The 21,715-nt window shown below is 32.4% G+C and overlaps 1 non-coding gene across 1 annotated transcript; it reads right to left on the bottom strand.

The window, feature by feature from the left end:
- Window positions 1-16,443: 16,443 nt before the first annotated feature.
- Window positions 16,444-16,550, bottom strand: LOC121220589 (small nucleolar RNA R71). The gene has a single exon (XR_005917810.1). It is a non-coding gene; the product is annotated as a small nucleolar RNA R71 (small nucleolar RNA).
- Window positions 16,551-21,715: the final 5,165 nt, after the last annotated feature.

The following is a 21,715-nucleotide window of genomic DNA, read 5'->3' as shown; positions in this document are numbered from 1 at the left end:
AGAATCTTGATAGAAGCATCCAAAATCCAACAAATTATTAAACTTGAGATCCCTATTCAAGAACTAAGGAAAATTACAATAAATTCATTTTTTTATTCATCTACTTGAAATAAAGAAAAAAAAATACATTTATATTTAATTGATACTAAATAATTAAACAAATTAAAAACATATAATTATTAAATTTGTGTTCATTATAAATATTAAATTTATTATTAAGGCTAATTTTTTTGAAAGATTTTCCCAGAGAACAAAATATGAAAGGTTTTATTTATTTTTTGATTATTTGATATTTTTCTCCCTTAACTTTTCTAGGTTGTGGTTTAATTGCATATTTGATTTTTAATTATAATTTTAAAATTAGAAAATGAATTGAATTATTTTTAATATCAAAAATAAATTTTAATGAGAATTTGAGTTTGAGTTAACATTTCTCTCGCATGAAAGATCTCCAACACAAGAATTAATATTAAATGCAAAAACTTTAAAATAATAATAAGAGGATAAAAACAATCTCATCCATGTTAAAGTCCATATTGGATAACTGGGGATCTTTTAATTTTGAAATAATTAGCAAAATAAAGAAAATAATTCTTTATGTTGATAGCTATGCATGGGAATATTCTATTTTTTCCACCATTGTCTGCAACTTTGTGGTGAATGAATAACATTAGTGGCCCCAAAATTTAAACTAACATTTGGTCAATCTGATTTTTGTGGATGAGATTGTTGGGTTTTGAGAGAGAAATAAGAGCAGGAAGAAAAAAATTTCCTAAAAAAAATGGGAAATAGAATAAATACAAATATAAAAATATTTATTTTATTTTGTGCCACATATTAATATATTATTGGGCTCAGATTTTATTTTATCCATCAACTTTAAACTTAAATGTATAATGGAATAAAACCTTAGGTACTTTAAATGGAAATTTTGCATATTTTGGATACCTATCTTTTATATAAAAGTCTTAAAAGAATGAGTGATACCTTAATTCAAAGGGCCAATAATTAATTTTATCAGTTGAAATATCATCTTTAATATTTAAAAAAAGTAACAATAATTTTAAAAATATTTAAAAAAAACTTAAAAACAAATAAAAATTTTAAAAATTTTTTGAAATTTAAAAAAATACATCACCTACTTCTTCCTCTTACTGTCGCAACCAAGCTAACACCCATCCTTCATCGACCATAAACTTGACGCGATTGGCCCTCATTTTTGTAAAATGGTGGTCGTTGCAAAAGGAGTAGTGATGTGAACGCTAGAAGAGGGAAAGCAATCACTCGGAAGGGTGCCTCACCCAAACTGACTAGCACCTATACCAAATGATTTCAACCCTTTCCAATTAAAGCTTCCATTGTTGTGTTGCGGAGCCATGTTGAAACATTTTCAATATATATATAGTGTTTCAGTAGTTGCAAATGAAAAGTTATAAGTAACTAAAAGTTATGTCATTTAGTTATTAACAACTAGTCATAATTAATCAAGTAGATAATTATGTTTATTGCTAAAGATATGACTATCCATTTGGGTAGTTATGTCCCTACGAAGAGACATGAAACCTCCTATAAATAGGAGTGAAGTTTCATTTTCATGATAACAAAAAAAAACATAGAAAAAAAGTCTTTATGATCTCCCACCATCTTTTATATCCCTAGATTGTTTGATAAAGAATTACTACAGAAATTCTTTATAGAAATTGATATCCTTGCTATGCTCTGCTCAGTACTCAGTGGACTGTTTCTGTTAGTGCAAAACGTAGACAGTTATTGGGCTTCATTGTATCCTCAAGGTTTATTTGCCAGTAACTCTTTTGTAGACCATAATATAGGTGGGGGCAAATAGAACCTTAAAGAAAGTGGCCTTAAAACATTCATTAATTTCTTATAAGTTTATTTTTATCCCCACATACCAACAATTTTAAGGTTCTATTCTCGTAATTTATGAGAAATTAAAGAAGGCTTGTCTGTTCACCACGCTTTAACATGCCACTATAAGCATGGTACTATGAGGATGGATATCAACAAATGTGGTTGCATCAAGGCCTGAGATCTTGTCATATTTTGATTTAAAAGAAATCTTTATCACAAGAAAATTTCATTTTATGCATGATTTTTTTAGATGCATGATTTTGATTGGTATAAAATTATATAATATATTATATATCATGCAAGAAAGAAAGAAAAAAGATGGAACGAAAATGTACAGATGGAATGAAAATGCAAGTTTGGGAAATGGTCTATTAATGGATCAAAAAGTTACCTTCTTTTTGAATGGTGATGGCATTTTTCAAAAATTAGTTGAACATGATTCTATTCTACAGAAGCATTATAACTATTCGGGTGAGCCTTCCCAAATCGAAATGCTATGTCACTAGGTCCAACGAATACTTTTAAAATTTGGATGAATGATTTCTTGAAACCAAAAAGTGCAACTTAAAAAGTGATATCTTTTTAAAGAATTACCTAGGTACCTATCAATGCTTTATAAATAGAAAATAAGTTAGGAGAATTGAAATATAACTCATTCCATCTAATTTGTGAGTGAAACTCTTATTTTTTCTTTTTCTTGATATAAATTTAACTTGAGATATGAAATTATTTGTATAGCGCCTCAATTTTATTAAATTTTAATTGTTAAATTATGTCAAATAATTTTATTTGTTTCGGTGGTTAAGTGCCTTAGATGTCTACTTTAGGTCTTGAGTTTGATTTCCTTGTTTTTGGAATTTTTCCCATTAATTTTGAATTATGCCAGACTTGAGTCGTAGGGTTTATCTTTTAATTTCGTGGGTTTGTTGACAAGAATAAGCCTGGTGGTTCAGTGGTAAGGCTTTAACTTACCTAGGGGTCTCGAGTTTGAATCTTATTGTGTGCAAAAGTGAAATTCTTTTTGTTTTCCTACCCACAAAAACCTAGTGAAGGAAAAAAGAGTACATAATCCTTTGATACACAGTATGTCACAACCTTAAAAGAACGAATTTACTCCCCCTCATGTAAGCATCACTTAAGATCTTTAAAGCAATGCAATCCAATGTTGAAAATTAACTTCTAAAATGTAGCAGTAGGGAGCGCCTTAGTAAAAGATCTACCAAATTCTCACTTGAACGAATCTGTTGAACATTTATATCTCTAATATTTTGTAGATCATGAGTGAAGAAAAATTTTGTTGATATATATTTTGTTCTATCACCCTTAATATATCATTCCTTAAGTTGTGTAATGCAAGCTTAGCCACACACGTTCACGACTAGCATCATGGATTGCCAAAATCTCAGCATGATTAAAAGAAGTAGCAACAATTGTTTGTTTCATAGAATGCCAAGAAATTGCAATACCACCACAGGAGAAAACATAACTAGTTTGTGATCGAGCATTGTAAGGATCAGATAAGTACCCTGCATCTGCAAACCAGCTAATTCTGTTTTAGGTAGGTTAGGGAAAAACAATCCCATATCTCTTGTACCTTGAAGATAACGAAAAACATGCTTAACCCCATTCTAATGTCTTCGGGTTGGACATGAGCTAAATCTTGTTAATAAGTTGACAACAAATGATATATCAGGTCGTGTATGACTAGCAAGATACATCAATACACCAATAACAATTAATTATGATACTTTAAGACCAAGAAAATCTTCATCATTTTCCTGAGGACGGAAAGGGTCTTTATTTACATCAAGTGACCTAACAACCATTGGGGTGCTCAATGGATGTGCTTTATGCATGTAAAATCTTCTTAGCACTTTTTCTATATATGTTGATTGATGCACAAGGATTCCATTATTTATGTGCTCAATTTGTAACCCTAGACAAAATCTTGTCTTTCCAAAGTCTTTCATTTCAAATTCTTTCTTTAAGCACTTCATTGTCACTAAAATCTCTTCAGGAGTCCCAATGATATTTAAATCATCAACATACACAGTAATTATAACAAATCCCGATCCAAACTTCTTTATCACTAAGGCGATTATACCATATACGCTTAGATTGTTTCAATCCATAAAAGGATCTATTTAATTTGATTTCTTGAGAACATGAATTAGTTGCTTCTGGCTGTTTAAAACCTTTTGGGAGTTTCATGTAAATGTTATTATCAAGTGGTTCATATAAATAGGATGTAACTACATCCATTAGGCATAAATTAAACCCTTCTCTTATTGCCAGACTAATCAAGAACCTAAAAGTAGTTGCATCCACCATAGGAGAGTATATCTCTTAATAATTAATACCAGGTCTTTGTGAAAATCCTTATACAACCAAACGCACTTTATATCTCATAATTTCTCCTTTTTCATTTCTCTTTCTCACAAAAACCCATTTATATCCCATAGATTTTACACCTTAAGGTGTATGAACTACATGTCTGAATACATCTCTCTTCGCAAGAGATTTTAACTCCGCCTCAATTGCTTCTTTCCATTTTGGCCAATCATCTCTTTGTCTACATTCTTCAATTGACATTGGTTTATGATCTATATTGTCATTCAAAATATCTAGTGCTACATTACATGCAAATATGTCTTCAAAATCGATTTGATTTCGGTTCCATTTAATTCTTGAAATGACATAATTTGTTGAGATCTCTTCACTATTAGGTACTTGAGATTTTTCTTGAACTTTAGTCATGTCTAAAATCTGTTATGGAGATCTTTTTAAAGTCATTGCTTTCTCAATTTGACCATCATCTATTTTTTCTCTTTTTTTTTAGGATTCTAATATTTGGAACCAACTGGTCTACCACACTTCAAACTTGATTTAGACTCACTAGCAACTAGAGTTTGTCCTTTAGGGACATCAATTTTGATTAGAGCATTTACAGCTGGTATATGTGATTTTGTCATTCTTTTTGGATCAGTAAATGCGTCTGGCAATTGATTTGCTAAACTTTGAACTGAATTATCCTCCGAACCTCCAATTCACATTGCTGCATACAAGGATAAAGATGTAACAATTGTAATTCATTCCAATCTATTTCTTTTTTCAGCTGTTTATTTTCTCCCCCTAATGTTAGGAAAATTAACTCATTAAAATGACAGTCAGCAAATCGAGCCGTAAATAAATTCCTCGTTAATGGCTCAAGATATTTAATTATTGATGAAGATTCATATCCAACATACATTCCTAACCTCCTTTGAGGACTCATCTTAAAGCGTTGTGGTGGCGCAATTGGAACATATCCAACACATCCTAAAGTTCTCAAATGAGAAATATTTGGTTATTGACCAAAAGTTATTTGTAACGGGGAGAAGTTATGATAAGTTGTTGGCCTGGCTCGAATTAGTGATGCTACATGTAGTATGGCATGCTCCCAAGCAGAAATTGAAAGTTTTGACTTCATAAGTAATGATCTTGCAATCAATTGAAGATGTTTGATTAATGATTTAGCAAGACTGTTTTGTGTAGGAACATGTGCTACAGGATGTTCAACACTTATTCCAATAGACATACAAAAATCATTAAAAGTTGGGAAGTAAATTCACCAGCATTGTCAAGATGAATTGTCTTGATAGGGAAATCTAGAAAATATGCTCGTAATTTGATGAACTGAGCAAGTAACCTTGCAAATGCCATGTTTCGAGTTGATAACAATGATACATACGAATATCTAGTCGGAGCATCAAGTAAAACCATAAAATAACTAAATGGTCCACACGGAGGGTGTATTGGTTGACATATATCTCCTTGTATCCGTTCTAGAAAAGTGATAGATTCATAATTTAACTTGGCTGGTGATGGCCGAATGATTAATTTGCCTTGAGAGCAAACATTACATGAAAAAATATTAGATTGAAGAATCTGTTGGCTCTTCAATGAATGTCCACATGTATTGTCAATAAATTTTCACATCATAATTAAATCGAGATGGCCTAACCGGTCATGCCAAATAATAAATTCATTAGTAAACTTCTGATTTTTTATAGCATGTGCTTCAATTGTACTAATTCTCATGTAGTACAAACAAGAGGAAAGTATAGATAGTTTCTCCAAAATAATTTTATTACGTTGAATTATACTCGTAATTTGAAGATATTCATCATTCCCTTCACTTATTGTCTCAGTATGATATCCATTATGCCGAATATCTTTAAAACTTAAGAAGTTTCTTTGAGACTTAGTAGAGTATAACCCATCATTAATTTGAAACATAGTTCCTCTAGGCAACAATATGTTTGCTCTTTCAGAGCCTTCTATGATTTTGGTACTACCAAGTATATTACTCATACTAGCTTTTTTGCATTGTTAAATGAGAAAAATATTTCTTATTCTTAAGTATAGTATGAGTAGTTGCACTGTCTGCTAAGCACAAGTTTTCACCATTTGTCACTAATTGAATTTGATATGTATTCATATTCTTCAAAGAAAACAAATAAATGTCACATAAATTATCAAAATCTATAAAATTTTCATAAATAGTTTAAAACATAACATAATAACCATGTTGTTAAAAACATAACAAACTTGCATAAAAAATTATTTTTTAAAACTATAATAATAAAATTAAAAGATCAATTATTCCTTTCAAGGGTGGTGAAGAAATTAGTAGCTTCCAAATAAGTTGTAGCAATGATGCCATAATCATCTTTGCCATTCACACAAACAAATTTTGTCTTTATTTTCTTCCCTTTTATCCTTCAATGATTGTTGATATAGTGCTACAAGATGCTTTGCTGTATAATAGGTTCGGGACCAAGGGTTTTTTCCTCTACAACGATAACACAAACTTTCCACTTTCTTAGTTGTATTTTTATTATTCTTTCCATCTTTATGATCCCACTTCTAGTGGGTATTCATGAAATGACCACCTCGTTCACGTTTACGTTCACGTCCACGTCCACATCTTTGACTACGACCACGACCACAACCACGGCCACGACCATGTCCTTGACCATAACTGCTAATGTAGCTTTTATCCTTTCCGTTATATGATGTCACATTCGTTTCAGGGAATGGAGTAGAGCCAGTTGGATGTGACTCATGATTTTTCATTAACAGTTCATTATTTTGCTTAGCTACAAGAAGACAAGATATTAATTCAGAATATTTTCTTAAAACCTTTTTCACGATATTGTATCTACAAGACAACAATATTTGCGTGAAATGTAGAGTATGTTTTTTTTCTAACATATCCTCATCAGTTATGTTCTCTCCACATAATTTCAATTGGGATGTGATTCTAAACATAGTCGAGTTATATTCACTCACAAATTTAAAATCTTGTAATCTCAAATGTAACCAATCATAGTGAGCTTTAGGAAGTATTACAGTTTTCTGATGATCATATCTTTCTTTTAGACTATTCCAAAGGATAAGTGGATCTTAAATAGTCAAATATTTAGTTTTTAGTCCCTCATGGAGGTGATGACAAATAAATATCATCGCTTTGGCCTTATCTTGACTAGATGCTTCATTTCCTTCATTAATAGCTTCACCAAGGCCTTTTGCATCTAAATGTATTTTAGCATTTAACATCTAGGATAACTAGTTCTTTCTAGTAATATCAAGAGCCACAAATTCAAGTTTTGCAAGGTTCAACATTCATGATATCGCTACAATATAAATATAAATATAAGTATTTCATTAACAAACATTCAAGCAAACATTAGTAATCCCTTAACCAAACTTTCAAGCATAACATAATAGGAAAAAACCCCCCAAATAATTACAAAAATTTAGTCATAAAATAAATTACAAGTAATTTGACTATGTTAGAAGTTTTTAACAAAATTACAAGATTAGTAGAACCCTTAAAAATGAAACAAATTATAAATATAAGTAATTTTATCATAATGGACATCTTGATAAAATGTATTACATACCTTTATCAAAACTAACGAAAAATGCAAGACTCTTGGATTGATAAAAGCGCTAATGCTGATAACATATTATAAACAAAAAATAATAGATAAAAGATGGATATGAGAATATGAGGATTTCTATTGCATTCTATACCTTTTCATCATACTTACAAGTAGTATACTCCATTATATATATAAAGAGATTAGACTTTTCATATTCTAATACATAAATAAGTAAAAAGGGTTATAAGGAGATGAAAGGTTTAAGGAAGATGGAAGGTTAAAGGTTAAAGAAGATGAAAGCTGGAAGGTCAAGGGAGACAAAAGATGAATGGTTGAACATCCATTAAATAACATTCATAACAATTATCTTGTTTTTATTCTATTTTTTTAAATTATCAAAACCTCCCTAATTTTCCTCCCCCACTTATCGTCCAATTTTCCCCTTCATTTGGCATGTTCTTTTCTTTCCTTTCTTTTGCGTTTCTTTCTTATTCTTTTCTTCCCCGTTTTACTTTTTTCTTCACTGCCATTATTTTTTTGTCGTGTTGCCATTTGTTGCAATCGCTGCATGGCGTTGTTTATGTCGATCATCATTCAAGCATAATGTAAGTCTCGTAAGGGGTTTCTTTATGGTAAGGTGAATTATTCTGGTGCATGGTTATTTTAGGAGATTTTAGATGATTTTAAACAGTTGATGTTAATGGTTTCAGGTTCTTCTAGGTAAAGTTCGTGAGGCATAAACACTTCTGGTGGTGTGCGTTAGGTTAAGGTTGTTGTCGTTTTTTCGAGGTAAGTGGGTTGATGTCAATTTTGGGGACTAAATTTTTGGTGTTAAGCGCTGATTTCGTGTTTCAGTTTCATATTATAGTGTTAGTTAATCTTAGTCATGAATGATGTGTTCAGGATCTTATGGCTGTGTTAGTGTCGTTATTCCAACAGCATTCAGGTATGTGTTCCTAACACGAAACACCAAATTAAACTCAAAAATCTAAAAAAAATAAGCGAATTTTGAAACTATAGTCTGCGTCACACAGTCATGCAATAGGCCATGTGCACCATACGGGCATGTGGTTGGTTGTTTTCTAGGTCGTGTGGAGCACACGGGCGTGTGAACCCATGTTGGTCATTTTGATGAGCCCATTTTAGGCTGGGTATGAGACTCTGAATGTAACACCTCTTACCCGTATTCATTATCGAAACAAAGTAAGAAGTGTTATCAAGCGATCTGAAATATATATATTTTTTACAAAAATTTTGACATAATTCCTTTTCATAAACATTCAATTCCTCCTACAAATTCTCAAAACGCAATTTCAAATAACTTCAATATTTCAACCAAATACAATTATATGTTCAGACACAATTTATCCATCCTCAACATTCTAATTACTTTGTTAATAGTTTAAGGAAACAATTTATCAATTAATATACACCAACATTTTAAACCAAACAATATTTTATACATATATATAAATTTATACCACATTACATTAAGTCATCTATACATGCCATTTTTCAAAGTATTGGTTGCAAAATACCCAAAAGATGATGATGATAGTGTGGATGAGGTTCTGACCCCGTCCAATTCCCGAGCTGATTAATATCACTATAAAATAAGGGAAAAATAAAGAAGAGTAAGCTTATAGCTTATTAAGTATGTATGTAATTGATAAATAAATTTCTAGCATGATACCATATATAATATAATTTTTATCACACATAAATCTATTATCTATTAAATTTTCAGCAAACTATTTCTCTGCATCACAGTCACTAAATTATTTTTATCTAAAGCTACGGAACTCCAAATTAAGATCCGTAAATTTTCCCTGAAACTAGACTCATATACCTTCTTAGCATAAAATTTTTATAATTTTTGGTTCAGCAAATTAGTACAGTTTATTCTATAAATATTCCCTTGTTTCACTTCTTGACACTTCTGATCTCTCTTCACTAAAAGTTAGTTATCTCTTAGTACAGAGTTCAAATGATTTTCCCAATTATTTATTTTGAAAATGGATTCAATAATAAATTTAAGAATATAAATTTAAAAACATAATTATTTTTGTACAATTTTTAGTGATTTTCCAAAGTTAGAATAGAGGATTTCGAAATCATTCAGACCTTGTCTCACTAAAATTCCAATATCTCAAAATATATAACTCCTTTGGCCATTCTTTCTATTTTATGTGAAGTATACTCATTGAGCTTTAATTTCATGTCTTATTAAACCACTAACTCAATTTATATAATTTTTGGTGATTTTTCAAACTAACATCACTGTCACTGTCCAAATCTATTCTATTCCAACGTCCCTCATTCACATAGCACTATAACCATTTATTTTATAACACAATACAAGACTTCATCACTTGAGTCACTCTTTCGCAACTTATCACGTTCCAATCACATACTCATATCTCATTTAACATGTCGGTATAACAACAAATATTTGGGGTTTTTCACACAGTACTACCCATGTTACTTTTATCATTCGATACACGTAGTAGCCTTCACATAGTACTACACACGTGATCAAGTTTTACGGTTCACGTAGTAGCATTCACATAGTACTACACACGTGACCAAAGCTTTTCGGTACACATAGTAGCCTTCACTTAGTACTACACATGTGACCATCATTTATCGATTCACGTAGTAGCCTTCACACAGTACTACACACGTGACCAAAGCTTCTCAGTACACATTGTAGCCTTCACTTAGCACTACACATGTGACCATCATTTATCGATTCACATAGTAGCCTTCACACAGTGCTACACACGTGTTCATCGATACCTTATTCAAATCTTTACCATTCCAACAGTTTCACAAAGATTCTTACTTTCCAATCATTTACAATTTCTCCATAGCACATTATAATATCAATCTTTCCACTCATCTCCATAACCAATTTAATAATTCGATTTAAATCATTTCAACCATTACTTGCAGTTGGTATATCCATAAACCAAGCTGATTTTAAACAAATCAACTATCAATTTCAAATTTCTAACTTTAATATAACTATTTCATATCCAACCCTTTCGCATATATTGTCACAAAATATAACAAAAATAATTATAACAATGTATTAATTACATACAACTTACCTCGATACAAAATGTAAAGATTTTGGAATTTAATCCCCAATCTTCTATTTTCCCCGATTAAGGTTGAATTCTCGTCTTTCTTGATCTATAACAGCAAATTGAGCTTGTTTAACATTCACATTTATTAAAACAAGCTTCGAATCAACTTCTGTCAAAATTATGATTTTGTCCCTAAACTTTTGCATAATTACATTTTTGTCCCCAAGCTCGAAAATTAAATTTTACTCCTTATTCTTATGTTTTACAACATGCTGAACACTTTTTCCTTCTATGGAAATATCAAATTCTCACTCTAACATGTACTTATGAACATTAAATATTTTTATCGATTATGTCGATTTACCCGTTTTCACTTAAAATCGCTTAGCAAAAGTTGTTTAACATAATCCCTAGCTTCATATTCTACCATAAAACAGCAAAATAAACACATTTCACCTATGCGTATTTTTCCAAATATGAACCCTAACATGAATTAATGGTAGAAATAGCTAAACCGAGCTACGAGGATCTAAAAATGCGAAGAACATTAAAAACGGGGCTAGGGTGCGCTTACTATGAGCTTGAAAAAGCAAAGAAACCCTAGCTATGGTGTCCCTTAAAATTCGGCAGCAACTATGGAGAAGATGACACCATTTTTCCATCTTTTTCCCATTTTATTTCTTTTTATTACCAAATGACTAAAATGCCCTTACTTAAAACAATCTATTTCACTAAATCTATGCCCATTTTTGTCCATAAATTAACTAATAGTCTAATTACCACATGAGAACCTCCAATTTAAAGTTTCATAGCAATTGGACACCTCTAACATATAGAACCTAACTTTTGCACTTTTTACAATTTAGTCCTTTTGACTAAATTGAGTGCCCAAACGTCGAAATTTTTGAACGAAATTTTCACAAAATTTTTCCGTGAAATTGTAGACCATAAAAATATAATAATAATTATAGTTTCCCTTGTCGGATTTGTGGTCTCGAAACCACTGTTCTGACTAGGCCTAGAATCGGGCTGTTACATTGAAAGCAGTTTTGTAACAACTCTGTAAGCATGTAAGACGGTAAATTTATGTGTTTGTATGTTAGTAAGCATGATTATGATTAACAACTCTGTATAAACTTTGTGATAAAATCTGTAACTATGACAATGATGAAAACATAACATATTTTTTATTCAATATGATTATATGTTCCATGACATTTTAGTATGACAATGTATGTGCATTAGGGTGGGGTATGATATGTGTTAGAGGAAGTGTGATTCTGATAGTATTACTGCATTTTTGGTGGTATATTCACAATATATGTCTACTAGCTCAGTTGTAAATTTTTCTTAGTGGCATACAACCACGACATGTTGTGATGGATGAATGGACTCTTGTAGTCCTATTTGGTGTGATTGGTTGGACGGAGATGGTGTGTAGCGGTTGGGGATATGATTATTATGTTTATGCCTGTCATATGATTATGAGAATGTGCACATTCTTTTATGTTATTATGATAATTGCATATACGCATGTTTTGTTGTGATTTCTATTTGTGGGCCAAGACACACACTTGGATTTTTAGCTCACTCTATTAATTTACCATTTTTCAGGTAATCCTCAGGCTTAGGGTTTGGTGGCAATTATGGATCTCAGTTCGATCATTTGAACTTTAATTTTGTTTTCGATCTTTATTAATGACTTTTAAATTGTTTATTTTCAGAACAATTACTTTGGTTTTTGGAAATATACAATTCGGCATGATCTATGATAATCTAAATCAGTCGGGCGATTTATGGAATTTAATAATTTTCAAAAAATAATAACTTTAAGAGATTTTCGCTGCAAATATTTAATCAGTACATGATGTTTTAGGAAATAAGGAATGAAGGTAAAATGGTTTCAATAAACTAATTTTATAAGCTAATATTTCAAGACACTCATATGTTATTATGACAAACACTTTTATCAAAATCGAAAGGTTTTTAAGAAATATTTGTTTGGTATTCAATGATCAAATTTTTTGATAATAGTGTTACCTTCATAATCTGGCCATAACGTTTGGTCCAGGTTTGAGGTGTTACATTTGGTGGCATCAGAGGCAGGTTCAAAACTTGGGTTGTGATTGTTGGGTTCAAAATGTTTATGGAAAGTGTTTTAAATAAATTGTATTTTTTATTAATTCTGATAAGTGAGTTTCTAAAATTTTTGAGTCTTCAGCATCGATCCAATTAAGTACTTTAGTCACTTTAGTTAAATGAAAACTATAAAGACTGTAGAGTAGAAACTCATCTGCTTTAGAAAAGAGATTGTGAAAACTTTGATAAAACTTTAGACTTAGGGTTTTTTTCATAATAAACCTAAGTTAATGCATAAAATTTTGAATTGTAGATAACTTAGCATAGTGAGTACTTATGGAACCCAAGGACGTGGTACCCGTAGGTGTGGTAGGCACTGTAAAGGGGTTCGAGTTGAGCCATCTTCTATGGGAACCATGCTCAATTTAGATATGAGTGAGACTATTGGAACACCTTCAATTGAGACTGACTCTAAAGTTTAGACTGCTAGGGACGATGCGGTGTCCCAAGCTATGTTAAGGATGCTTCAAAGGGTCGCTAGGGCCCAAAACTGGATCTATTTGCTGAGAGTCAGTAATTGAACGACTCCGATTGAATGGGGCTGAGTTATTTAGGGGTGTCACTCAGACTACCCAGATGGTGGCTGAGTACTGGTTGGAGGCCATCGAAAGAATTATGAATGATTTGGACTGCACCCCCGAGTAGAAATTAAAGGGTGTTGTGTCTTTGCTTCGTGATGAAGCATACTAGTGGTGGCAATCGGTTGAGCGAGGCATCCAACCTAAGCGAGTGACTTGGGCTTTCTTTCCGAGCACTGTAAATCCTAAATTATATAGAGTTTTTATAGTTGTTTTCGGCAAGTTTTTATTTAAAAATAATATTAATCTCGAGTACTTGATTACTAATTTGGTGAATTTATTTATATTTTAATAATGAGTATGATTTAATGAAGAATGTGATTTTATGGTATTTTAAATTAAATTTGTACATAATTTAATTATTTTATGCTACATATTGATCTTGACATTTTTAATGCAATTGGACCAAGGAAATTATGTATGATTTATTAAATTATGTACAAATTTAATGTAAAATAGCATAAAATCACATTCTTCATTAAATCATACTCATTATTAAAATATAAATAAAATTCACCAAATTAGTAATCAAATACTCGAGATTAATACTATTTTTAAATAATATGGATGACAAACACATACGGAATGGGTAAAAAAGAAGTTGATTTGATCCAATTAAAGAAGGGTCAATTGATGGATAAGTTTGGTAAAGAATTGGGTCACCAAACCATCCAAACAAGGGAGAACAAGCCCAATTCGACAAAGGCATTTGGATTGATCACACATTCACTTTTGAGAGATTTACTAGAGTTCCCTCCACTTGCAAATAAATTAGAAACTATCACACCAACTTTGCCCAAGAAACCGTCCACCCCTTGCTTGATGCAAGCATGATATCATGCATGAATCAAGCAGCCAAACAACTCCCTTCTCCACAAATTATGGTCGGCCATGGGAAGGAGAAACCTAAGGGATTCATCATGCTATTTTTAGAAAACACACCTACCATCCTTCACTATAAATACCCACCTCAATTCCTCATTTCAATCACCCCTTAATCATTTCTCATTCCTCATTTCTCAAACATCAAACATCAAACATCATTCATCCCTCACTCTCATTTTTTTCCCATTTTCTTTCTTTCTTTCCATGCATAAACATCCACATTTCCCTTAGCTAGCAAATCCTTGAGAAATTACTCTCTTGGCCAGTCACCTTGAGGAGCATTTTGTGGAAGAGCAACTGTGAGAATTAGAGGAAACCTCCATGATTAGTCACCACACTTATCAAAGAGTTTCTTCTTCCTTTTTGCTATTTCTTAATTATTCAATATGTTTGCAAATTTCTTTGTTGCTTTTTCATCAACAATTGTAGCATAATTCTGTTTAGCTAGGATGATTGCATCAATTCAATTAAGTTTATTTAAATCATGTTTTGGTGTTTTGTGCCTCAGTAGATCATGTTGTCAATTAAATTCATGCATGTATTTCATTCATTAAAATGTGATTGAATGCATTAGAATTAGTTGCTTAATCCGAACCATATAGTGCCAAATGGACACAATAATTGAAAAGTGCATGCTTAATTTATATTCGACCCAGTATAAATTAAGGTTCGTAATAACTTGACTGAGCTCTATAACCTTGCATTGCATTTAGATTTATGTGATGAAATTCTTTCAAACTGACCCAGTCCTTGCTTTCACATGAATTCTAAGAAACCTTTAGTTATATATGATCAGTAATATGCATGTTTTTCCAAGTAAAAGATTTTGAAAGGACTTAATATTGGTTTCAAGCTTATGAAAGATCGAGTTGCCATGAAATATTTTTCCAGAACATTATTAACATGATGAGAATGAACTAAGTTAGTTAATGTAATTATCCTACCCTATCGATGTTATTGTCGTTGAAATCTTGTGAATTCTGCTGCTACGTCCATCTCATCCATTTTATTCATTCATCATACTTAGATTAATTTGTATTAGGGATCATTTTGCATTTACTTATTTATTTTTACATCACACTATTGAAAAATTATTGTGTTTTTTTCCACTAAATTGTTAAATTTAATTTTACAATTAATTGATTAACATACACAGTCCTTATGGAGACGATCACTCTTTTACTTATTACTTGATAAGAACTGTGTACACTTGCACAAACCAAGCATTACAAGTTTTTGGCACCGTTTTCGAGGACTGTTGCCGTAATCATTTTTGTGAAATTGTTCTGTACGATTTGGTTTTTATTTTATTTTATTTTATTTATAAATTTACTAATTTATTCTTTATTCTTTATTTTTTGTAATTTATTTTCAGGTGTCTATAAGCATAGATCAAATTATCGATTTATTATCTGTAGACCTTAAAATCGAGTGGACATTTAGATAAAGAAGATGATAGAGAATAACCAAAGACAATCCCAAAGACAAGCTATAGAAAAAGACATTGGAAATCAAAATGATGTTCAAGGGAATGAAGCCATTAATATTCACAAACCAATCCTTATTGCTGATGATAGGAATCTGGGCATAAGACAGTATGTTGTGATCCTTTTTAATGAGTTAAATTCGGGAATTAGGAGACAAAAGATTGATGCACCGTAAATTGAATTGAAGCCTGCGATATTTCAGATGCTTCAAACCGTGTGTCAATTTAGTGGAATGCCCACAAAAGATCCACACCTTCACCTTTGACTATTTATGGAGGTGAGCGATTCCTTTAAGATAGCCAGTGTTACTGAAGACGCATTGAGGTTGAAGTTGTTTTTGTACTCGTTGCGAGATCAAGCACGAGCATGGCTTAATTCGTTGCCACCAGATTCAATAACAACTTGGCAAGAATTAACTGAATGCTTTCTGGTAAAGTACTTCCCACCTAACAAAAATACTAAGTTACGAAATGAGATCACCACCTTTCAAGAATTGGATGACAAGTCCTTATACGAGGCATGAGAAAGATTCAAGGAATTACTTCGTAGATGGCCTCACCATGGGATTCCATATTGCATCCAGTTAAAGACATTTTATAATGGTCTCAACGCACACACAAGATTGATGGTAGATGCTTCTGCGATTGGCACTCTCTTGTCGAAGTCTTACAATGAGGCTTACAAGATCATCGAGAGAATAGCTAGTAACAATTGCCAGTGGCTGACAAATCGAGTAGCTTGAGTGCATGAAGTAGATGCCTTCACTTCACTTTCAGCTTAGGTATCTTCTATCTCTTCAATGTTGAAATAGTTTACTACTAATGGTTTTAATCCTGTTGCAGCCCAACCATCAAGTCAATTCAATGTTGTTTATTGCGTATATTGTGGGGACAATCATTCTTTCGAGTTGTCCATCAAATCCCTTGGGGAATCAATACCAAAATAGAAGTGGACAAGGACCACAATCCAACTTCTATAATCATTCATGGCGAAACCATCCAAAATTTTCTTGGAGTAACCATGGAGGAGGACTGAACAACACCTACATGCAACATAGAACAAATCAACCCCAAGGGTTCAATCAACAAATTCCAAAACCACAACAAGTTGCATCATCTAACAATTTGGAGAATTTGTTAAAGGTATAAGAATGATGCCTTAATACAAAGCCAAACAACAACACTAAAAAATTTGGAGAACCAAATGGGCCAGTTAGCTGTGGAGCTTTGTAATAGACTGTAAGGAGCCTTGCCGAGTGATACAGAAAATCAAATAAATTTGGGTAATGAACATTTCAAGGTAGTTGCTTTATGAAGTGGTAAGACTTTGGAACCAAAGGAAGTTGTGGTTGAAGATGAATCTATTGAGAAAGAGGAAAGTCAATAAATAGTTGAAATTCCTGCACTAGAAGAGCCAAAACAATGAATTCGGATAAGCTAACATCTTCTTTAGATGTAGATTTATCTCTTCAGAACAGTTGTCCAGTCTAAGCCAAAGTTGCAACACCTCCATATCCTCAAAAATTCCAACAACATAAGTAGAAACAAGATGTGCAATTTCAAAAGTTTCTTGGATGTTCTAAAGCAACTTCACATCAACATCCCGTTGGTAGAGGTTGTAGAACAAATGCCCAACTATGTCAAGTTCATGAAGGACATTCTGTCCAAGAAGAAGAGACTTAGTGAGTATGAGACTGTAGCTTTAATGAAGAAGTGCAATACGTTCTTGTAGAACATGCTACCTTCTAAACCAAAAGACCTTGGAAGTTTTACTATACCTTGTAATATTGAAGAATCTTATTGTGCTAAAGCCTTGTGCAACTTAAGAGCAAGCATCAACTTGATGCCCAAATCTTTTTTCAAGTTGTTGGGAATAGGTGAAGTAAGACCCATAAATTGTAGCACTCTAATTGTCAGATCGATCTTTAGCATACCCAGAAGGAAAGATCGAGGATGTTTTTGTAAGAGTAGATAAGTTTATTTTTCCTGCTGATTTCATTGTTTTAGATTTTGAAGCAGATAAGGAAGTTCTAATCACCCTAGGGAGACCTTTCCTAGCTACAGGAAGAATGTTAATAGACAAGCAAAAAGGCGAACTCTCCATGAGAGTTCCAGATGATTAGGTAACATTTAATTTTTTTTAAAGCAATGAATTTTCCCGATCCGATGGAGAAATGTTTAGTGATGGAGGAGTTAGAAACCTTAGTTTCTATGGAATGAGAGAATAATTTTGTGAAAGACCTATTGGAGAACACTTTAGGGTTTGAACCATTGAAAGATGAAGAAAGTAACGAAAATATGGCTTTGATGGAAGCCAATTCGAGGAACTATGTTCAACTAGCTCGATTTGAACCATTAGAGTTGGAAGCTTGAGAATACACGCAATCGAAGTTGTCAATTGAAGAATTGCCTAAACTTGAACTTAAGGTAATTCTTTCCCATTTGAAATACGTTTATTTGGGTAATTGTTCTACTTTTCCTATGATTGTTTTAGTAGAACTAACAAAACACCAAGAGGAGCAGCTAATCGAAGTTTTAAAGAAATTTAAAAAGGCGATTGGTTAGACCATAGCTGATATTAAAGGAAAAAACTCGTCCTTCTGTATGCATAATATTATCTTAGAGGAGAGTGAAAGAGATAGAATAGATGGAAAAATGAGACTCAATCCTATCATGAAAGAGTTAGTTTGAAAGGAAGTTATCAAATGGTTAGATGTAAGAATTATCTACCCCATCTCAGATAGTTCGTGGGTAAGTTCGGTACAGTGTGTACCAAAGAAAGATGGAATCACGATTGTTAAGAATGAATGTAACGAGTTAATTCCAATGAGAACCGTCACTGGTTGGAGAATATGTATTAACTGAAGAAAAATTGAACAAAGCCACTCATAAGGATCATTTTTCGCTGCCTTTTATGGATTAGATGTTGGACCGACTGGTAGATAATGAATTTTATTATTTCTTAGATGGAAATTTGGGTTATAACCAAATATTAGTAGCCCTAGAAGACCAACATAAAATGACTTTTTACTTACCCGTACGATACATTTGCCTTTAGGCAAATGCCTTTCGTTTTATGTAATGCACCTACCACATTTCAGTGATGCATGATGGCAATATTTACTGATATGGTGGAAAATTTTTCTGAGGTTTCCATGGATGGGTTTTCTATTTTTGGTAATACTTACGATGTTTGTTTGAGTAATTTGGCGAAGTTACTGAAGAGATGTGGAGAGATAAATCTTGTCCTCAGCTGAGAGAAATGTCATTTTATGGTTAAGGAGGGGATTGTCTTAGGACATAAAATTTCCAGAAACAGGATTGAAGTTGATAAAGCGAAGGTGGATGTAATTATAAATTTACCACCACCAGTCAATGTTAAAGGAGTTCGAAGTTTCTTAGACCATGCTGATTTTTACTGAAGATTAATTAAAGATTTTTCAAAAATTTCCAAGCCTTTGTATATGCTTTTAGAGAAAGACACCATTTTTTATTTTATCAAGGCATGTTTGGAAGCTTTTGAAGAGTTGAAAAATCGGTTAATCTCAACCCTTATAATCATTACACCTAGTTGGAACTTACCGTTCGAGTTGATGTATGATGCAATCGATTTTGTTGTTGGAGCTGTGATGGGTCAAAGAAGAAACAAAGTGTTTCATTTGATACAGTATGCTAGCAGAACTTTGACAGGATTCCAGTTTAATTACACGGTAACTGAAAAATAACTATTTTCTATAGTTTTTGCTTTTTATCAGTTCCGTTATTATATCATAGGTACGAAAGTCATAGTATTTATCGATCATACGACCATTAAATAATTTCCCACAAAGAAAGATGCTAAATCAAGGCTGAGTCGATGAGAACTTTTACTCCAAGAATTTGAACTTGAGATCCAAGACAGAAAAGGTGTTGAAAATCAAGTAGTTGATCATCTGTTGGGGTTGGAACAAAATAAGGTAACTCATTCACTCGTTCCTATCAATAAAATTTTTCCAAATGAGCATATCTTCGAGGCAAGCTAAATTCATGAAATACCTTGGTTTGTTGTTTATGAAAATTATTTAACATGTGGAATAATACCACGAGAAATGACATACCAAAAAAGGAAGAAATTCCTTCATGGTAATTGATATTATTTTTGGGAGGATCTAGTTTTGTTTAAACAATGTGAAGATAACATAATCAGGAACTGCGTAGTTGGAAGTGAATTTGATGATATCTTGTATCACTGCCAATCATCTCCAAGTGGGGGACACTTTGGTAGTTCTCGCACTGCACCAAAGATTTTACAAGCAGGATTCTTTTGGCCTACAGTGTTCAAGGATGCGTATGCGTACGTGAAAAATTATGATAGATGCCAAAGGACCAAAAACTTATCAATGAGGAACGAGATGCCCTTAGCAAACATTTTTGAAGTAGAATTATTTAACGTATGGGGCATTGATTTTCTAGGCCCGTTTCCTTCTTCTTATGGTAACAAGTATATCTTAGTAGCTATGTATTACGTATCCAAGTGGGTTGAAGCTGAAGCATACCCAACAAATGATGCTAAGGTTGTCATACGATTCCTACATAAGCATGTATTTACAAGGTTTGGGACTCCTAGAGCTATAACTAGGGATGAAGGATCTCACTTTGTAAATAAGTGGTTTAAATGATTGCTTGACAAGTATGATGTGAAATATAAAATTGCCACTACATATAATCCACAGTTAAATAGGCAAGTTGAATGGGTGAACCATGAGATCAAAGGTATCCTTGAGAAGGTGGTGTGACCTAATAGAAAAGATTGGTCTTGAAGGTTGATGATGCTTTATGGGCCTATCAAACTTCTTTTAAGATACCGTTAGGAATGACTCCTTATCGGTTAGTATTTGGAAAGACATGTCATTTGTTGCTTGAGTTGGAAAATAAAGCTTACTGGGCCTTGAAACAATTAAATTTGGATCTAAAGCAAGCTGGTGATAGAAAAATGTTACAGCTTGATGAGCTTGAGGAGTTGGGGTTATTTTCATACGAGAATGCCAAGATGTATAAAGAAAAATCTAAGAGATGGCATGACAATCGTATATAACCTCATGAATTTAGAAAAGGATAGAAAGTGTTGTTGTTTAATTTGAGGCTAAGGTTATTTCTTGGGAAGCTCAAATCTAGATAGACTAGACCTTTCACCATTCACAAAGTCTATCCATATAGAGCAGTCGAATTACACGATGACAAGGGAAGTATATTTAAAGTTAATGGTCAACGTCTCAAACATTATTGAGATAGTTAAGTTGAGTGAGTTGAAACCTCGTTCAATTTAGTAGACCTTTGATTTTTTTTTCATGCTTTTATTTTTAATAAATTGCATAGTTAGAAATTAATTTTCTTAAGTTAGCACATTAAATTAAGTCTGTCTAAGAATATTAGAACTTAAGCGGGACTATTTGTGACCCCTCCAACCTGTCTTGGGATATTAGTTTAATGTAATTAATGGAGAAGAAATTTTCTAAGTAGGCCAAAAGAAATTTGCAATTTGCAATTTGCAATTTCCAGTTTTAATTTTATTTGTTTATGATTAATAAGAGGGTCAATTTCGCCCAAGTGCTGATTATTTTATTTTTCTAGTTTAGTTTAATTTTTTAGTACAACAAATAATTGCAGTTTGGGCTTAAGGCCCAAAATAGTGAAGATGAGGAAATTACCTATACATGTGTCGTCCATACACCCCCCAAAACCTTAATTTTTTCT

This window comes from Gossypium hirsutum, chromosome D08 (genome assembly GCF_007990345.1).
Source record: "Gossypium hirsutum isolate 1008001.06 chromosome D08, Gossypium_hirsutum_v2.1, whole genome shotgun sequence".
Taxonomy (NCBI): domain Eukaryota; kingdom Viridiplantae; phylum Streptophyta; class Magnoliopsida; order Malvales; family Malvaceae; genus Gossypium; species Gossypium hirsutum.
Note: the sequence above shows the minus strand (reverse complement) of the source record. Positions and strands in the feature narration are given on the sequence as shown.